This window comes from Sturnira hondurensis, unplaced genomic scaffold, assembly GCF_014824575.4.
Source record: "Sturnira hondurensis isolate 20B ecotype Veracruz unplaced genomic scaffold, ASM1482457v3 Scaffold0020787, whole genome shotgun sequence".
In the NCBI taxonomy this organism is placed as follows: domain Eukaryota; kingdom Metazoa; phylum Chordata; class Mammalia; order Chiroptera; family Phyllostomidae; genus Sturnira; species Sturnira hondurensis.
In genome coordinates, this window is record NW_028093418.1 from 3,876,547 (window position 1) to 3,882,407 (window position 5,861).

The following is a 5,861-nucleotide window of genomic DNA, read 5'->3' on the forward strand; positions in this document are numbered from 1 at the left end:
GACCCCCACTGCAGTACGCAGGGGGGCTGTTAAGAGTCAGTCCTACCCATTCTCCTCACAAGGAAGAAACTGTTTCCTTTCTCCCTTTCTCTGCTTTTTACTGTATGTACAGGAGAACCTGGACGTCACTGAACCTGCGGTGGTAACCAGCGCACCACACAGATACACCCAACCATCGGGCTGTGCACCTTAAACTTGTGTAGTGATGTGTGTCAACTACTTCTTAGTAAAACTGGAAAAGCATCGCCATTTCGCTTCCAGGTCTCTGCTGAGCCCCGTCATCCCAGGCACTGGAAGTGGCGACGCCAGAGCAGAGCCTTGGGTGGAACCTAGGCCCAAGGAAATGGCTTGGTGAGCTTACAGGCCGAGGCCTTGCCCCAGGGGTGCAGTGCTCTCCGGTGTCTGCTGGAGGGCTCTGCAGCCACGTGGGAGGCTGGTGACAAAGGGAATGAAGATGGCCTGGAGTCAGGAAGCCAAAATGCTACTCCCAGTCCTCAGGGTCCTTAGCTCCATGACTTCGGGCAGCACGGCTACCCTCCGTGGGCCTCAGCGTCCTCACCTGCGAAACCAGGGGGAAGACTGAGTGACCGCTTGGGTCTCTGCTTCAGGGCTGAGGTTCTGGGACCTCTGCTCTCTGGAACAAAGGGAACGCGTCCTTTGTCAATTCCTTGGATGTCTGTATGTTTATCAAAAGCGCCCCTTGACCTCCTCTCCCATTCTTTGTTAATACTGAACAAGGGGTCACCAATAAGTGTTAGCAACTTTTCTGGGCATGTTCGGTGTTTTCCCATTTAATCTTGTTCATTCATTTCTCTTCTTCAGAGTGGAAAAAACACTATCAAAATACATCACATACTATAAAGTGGTAAAAGGGAGAAGCCTTAAAATCCGAAGTTAAAGGTGACTATTTTCAATGTTTAAGTATTTGTGTATCTAGGATCGGTTCCAAGTTCTACAGCCTGGTGAGGTGCATGATTTAGGGCAGAACGAGCTTGGAGAAGTTCACCGACTTGCTCAGACTCACAAAGCAAGTTAGTGGCAAAGTCTGGGTCACTGGGGTACCCAACGGTTTTTCTTTCTTCCTTTTTTTTGAGGTTTTTATTTATTTATTTTCAGAGAGAGCAGAAGGAAAGGAGAAAGAGAGGGAAAGAAACATCAATGTGGGGTTACCTCTCACATGGCCCCCACTGGCGACCTGGCCTGCAACCCAGGCATGTGCCCTGACTGGGAATCAAACCGGGGACCCTTTGGTTTGCAGCCCATGCTCAATCCACTGAGCTACACCAGCCTGGTCTTTCTTCCTTTAAAAAAAAATATTATATTGATTCTTTTTCTTAAAGAGAGAGAGAGAGAGAAACATTAATTTGTTGTTGCACCTCTTTACGCATTCGCTGGTTGATTCTTGTGTGCCCAGACCAGGAATCAAACCCCAACCCTGGGTACATCGGGATGACACTCTAACAACTGAGCCACCTGGCCAGGGCCCAACAGTATTTCCACCAGAGATCCTTATCTTCCCAAACAACCTGCCTTTCTAGATTCCCTGCCACTATTACTTGCCTAGAAATGTACACTTTGTACATAGCAAAGTTAAAACTTACTGCCACAGGACTGGACTTGTCCCACCAGGCTCATGTTCCTGAGGGAAAAGTCGACCCCGCCCACAGGCTCTCCATCCCCACTGACCCTACAGAGGAGATGCTGGTGTCTCGGGTCCCGTGAGTCCAGAGTCCGATCGCCAAGCCTCTGCATGCCAGGAAGGCTACCGCTTGGAAGAGACTACGAAAAAAGATGGCATTTCCTGGCATTTCCTGGATGCATCCCTTTGTGTCTGGACATCTGCTCCCAAAGAGGAAGGCAAAGGATTGAAAAATGTGAAAACAGGAAGAAACTCCAGGCGGCCCGGGAGCAGTCTCTTTTCTTCCCCGACGGGACGGGTCGCTATCCAGACATCCCCCCCCCCCCCCCCCCGTGTCTCCTTGGGGCTCTGTTACTTCCTACCGCCCTTGGGGCGTGTGTGCGACAATAGTTCCAGATTTGCCAAGCAGGGCATGTGACCCCCTTTCTCACAGGTGCCCTAGTCAAAGGCACAGGAAGCACTCTGCCACCCTCTTCACAGTTGTGAAGACCCTTCAGCTAAATGAGAACAAGCTTTACCCAGGTATTCCTACCAATTCTTCTATCATTGTAATCAATCACAAGTTATAATTTCTAGGGCAGCAAGACAGACACGACCTGATGGCCAGACTGTGACGGGTTATTTACATGGGATATCCTTTAAGACACGATGCAGACAGGGCAAATGCAAAGCATTTGAAGGAAACATTTATTGGAAAAAACAAAACAAACAACAACAAAACCAAAGCTGGGCTGCCTCTGTTTAAGACCGGGAACGAAACATTCGTTCCTCTGCTGGGCTCAGAAGAGCGCCCTGCAACTGCAGCACCTTGGACTCGGCACTGCACGGACCGCTTCCGTCCCGGCTGTCACCGCTTCCACGGAGGAAGGCTGGGTGGGACAGAGAGATCCACTCCGTCTCTTCAAGGCTCTTGGTGCCTGCTAGCGGCTGGTAGTCGCTCCTTACCTTTTTCTTGCCCTTGATGTCTGGCCTGTGCAATTAGCACCTTATTATAGGCTGGCGTCTGGTCTACTGATCATGAGTCTCAATTGAGCACTTTTATTGTCTTGTTCATGTACTAGTTTCAGCGCCTGGGCTATCCAGGGGTAATAAATCCCCAATTCCTTCTAGGCAGGCGTGTGCTGATTCGTGTGCCGGTTCAGTTTATCTCCTCAGGCCCCCAAGGAGACTGGGGAGACACTGGGGACGCATGGGCACACAAACGAACACTTCATGGCCACCTGAGACCCGCCGGACGTCTGTTCCTGTGTGAGACATCCATCCCCCCCCCCCCCACGGACCCTCCAGACCAGGCCACTGGCCCCTCTGCTGTCCAGAGCTCTCCTCAGCCTGTCTGCAACCTCTCCCCTCTCTAAAAGGGTTAGTCAGACATGGGAATCTCCCATTAGCACCATGTTCTATATTCCTCTAAAAAAAGGTTTCAAGGAAAGGAAGTTTACGTTTGAACGGACTCCTTGCTCTTGGAATAAAAGCTAACTATAGCTTACAGGGCTGTTACCAACTCCGTTACACATACAGGCCTCCTTCACCGAATACTCTGGGGATCGACATGGGGCCTCAAGGGGGACCGTACAAAGGAATGGTTAGGTGCGCAACTATGGGAGCCAGGCTACCTGGCCTCACCTCCAGGCTCTGCCACGTCCTGCCTGGGTCAGGGCAATGGACCTCTCTGTACCTCAGTTCCCAGTCTGCGAAACAGAGATAATAAACAGCATCTGTCTCATGGAGCTCTCGTGAGAACAGAATCAGATCATCTCAGTAAAGCATTCTAGAGCAGTGCTCGCACTTAATAAGCACTAGGTCAAGTTGGTGTGAAACGGAACTGATGGAGTGCAGGGATTTAGCGTAGACAGACCTACAAAGCAGCATGCTCTCCAAAGACGCTGCCAGTGATGGAAAGGGGAGCTGCTTTAACAGGACAATGTGCCATCCTCAGCTTCTGGGTTTTCTGGCTAACGTACATTCTTTAAATTGCTTCAGTGAACCAAAAAAGAACTCTGAATTTATGAGCTTTAAAAATGTTCAATGCATTATCACAGCAAATGGGGTGACAATGTCCTGGCCGTGCCGCAGTGGGACAATTAGTGCAGGTGTCACTGTTTTCGCAGAGAAGGGAAAATGAACACTCTACTGTCTCCACCCCCCACACCCGCTGAGCCTAATGTTGTCAGTCACCATCTGTGACATTATTTAGCAAATACTGCCAACCCTTCTCCATTGAGGAAACTTCGGGCCCTCATTGAGCAATCAGTTCAAAGAGATGTTCTCCATTTTTAAAGACACAGAGAGAGATTTGAACATGAAGACGGCTCCACAGCACCCGACTCACACTTTCTTCATGTCTTCTCTGATCTGTCCACTTGCTTTCACTTTTTAAATCTTCATTCCTCTTAGACAGCAACCCAGATACCAAAATTCCACATCCAGCGCCTCTCTTTTCAGAGCAATCTCTCACACAAAATACCATTTCTATCATCAGCAGCCCCTGGTTTGCTCGCAACAGAGGTCCTCCCTCGGAATCCAGGAGTTAAGCCTCGCACAAAGGCATCTGGTGCCCGCAACAGGTGGAAGGAAACTCTCCCGGCCTCACCTTCCCTGACTTCCCTGGAGGGCAAAGTCCAGCCCTGCAGGGTGCCTTCCCCATAGATGCACCTCTAGACAACTACGCAGAGACAGAAGAAGCGACTCACATCTACTCTAGTAAGATCATCTACTACGGGACTCGCAGTTTCGTGCTTACAAATATGGGAGGGTATTTCCCTTCTGTACCTTCCTCCGACCCATCCACGTCCCATCCCACTGTACACATCTGTGTCACCATCAGGTTCTGTGGCTATGTCGGCCCTGGATGGAACCTGCCCCTTCGGCGGGGGACGCTTCCCTGGGCAGAAGCTGTGTCTTACTTGTCTTAGTGTTCCTAAGACCAGCCACAGTCAGCTCCCAACAGCAATCTGTGAGACTGTATGGAAGATACTATGTGTGAAACACCAAGCATTCTTTGGATGATCAAGCCATTGTTTTGAGAACAAGAAGGTTCCTCAAAAATGAGATATTTGGAAAAGTCACCAGGTCCCTTCTGCTGCAGTCACTTACCGATAACTTTTCTGCATTTATCCACAAGGTGTCTTTAAAATCTGTACCATACCCCGTCTGCCCCGCCTTAATGGGCTCCTTCAGTGACCCCATATTTATCTTGCAGGCATCCTTTCCGGGTACCGAGGCCTTGGAGGCCCGAAGTCCTATACGGCCACCCCCTGGGCTGTTTTTTCCCCTCTAAGCAGCTGTGCACAGCTCAGAGATCCCTCCAACAAGCCACCGCTGGGAAGCGCTAGGGACGCCTGGGCACTGTGCCCTTCGTCAGCGCCGGTTACCACGACTCTCCCCTCTAGCTACTCTTTTTGGGATCATGCACTGGCGACCTTCAGGGGCAAGGGGACCCTGAAAGGTCTTGGGTCAGCGTTTGGTAAGCCCCAGAGTAAGAGAGCGGGTGATGAGAGGGGAGAATCCCTGGGGTGGAGGGAGGACGCCTCGTGACTCACTCCTGGCCCGGACCCTTCCCACCGAGGACAATCCAAGGAGGGAGGGCTTCACACGCCTCTTCTTTCAAACCATCCTAGGGACCAGGGAAATGCAGGGTCGAGGCGGGGGTGGTGGTAGGGGAGAGCGAGGAGAGGGCCCCCGGGTTGTTCACGAAGTCCGCCTCCCCTCGCTCACGATCTCTCTCAGCCTCTGTCTCTCTCACACACGACCGGCTACTTGAGACACGCGCGCGCGCGTGCACACGCACACGATCTGCCACTTCTACTCCAGCTCAGAGCAAACTGCGCCGCGCGCCTCTCGCACTGCGAGTCCACCGGCTCCGTCCCCCGCTCGCGCCTCCCACCTCAGCCCGGCTTTTCCGCCCATCCCCAGTTGCCTCTCCCAACTGACCGTGAAGTCGGAGGCAGTTCCCCAGTCCCAGGCCCCTAGTGAGGCTCCCTCCGCAGCCTCCGTCGCCTCCTCCTGCCGTCCCCGGCCCGGGGCCCGGCCTCGGGCTGCAGCGATGGCTCCCGGGCACGAGACGCCGCGGCTCCCTGGTCTCGGCCAGACACCCGGCGGCGCCCAGGAGAAGCCCATGGAGCTCCCGGCAGCGGCGGTGGCGCCTACCGGAGCGGCCGCCGCGCAGGCTGATGACACTCGCGCACGAGGGGGGGCGCGGTCGGCTCCTGGGCGACGAGGGCTG

The 5,861-nt window shown here is 52.9% G+C and overlaps 1 protein-coding gene across 2 annotated transcripts in view; it reads right to left on the bottom strand.

The window, feature by feature from the left end:
* The window catches only part of ZDHHC3 (zDHHC palmitoyltransferase 3), a 39,123-nt gene extending 33,323 nt beyond the window's left edge, over window positions 1-5,800 (bottom strand). For both annotated transcript variants that reach the window (XM_037030380.1, XM_037030382.1), the window contains exon 1: window positions 5,570-5,800. The gene's annotated coding sequence lies outside the window, so the exon portion shown is untranslated. The remainder of the gene's footprint in view (window positions 1-5,569) is intronic.
* Between the last annotated feature and the right edge of the window lie 61 nt (window positions 5,801-5,861).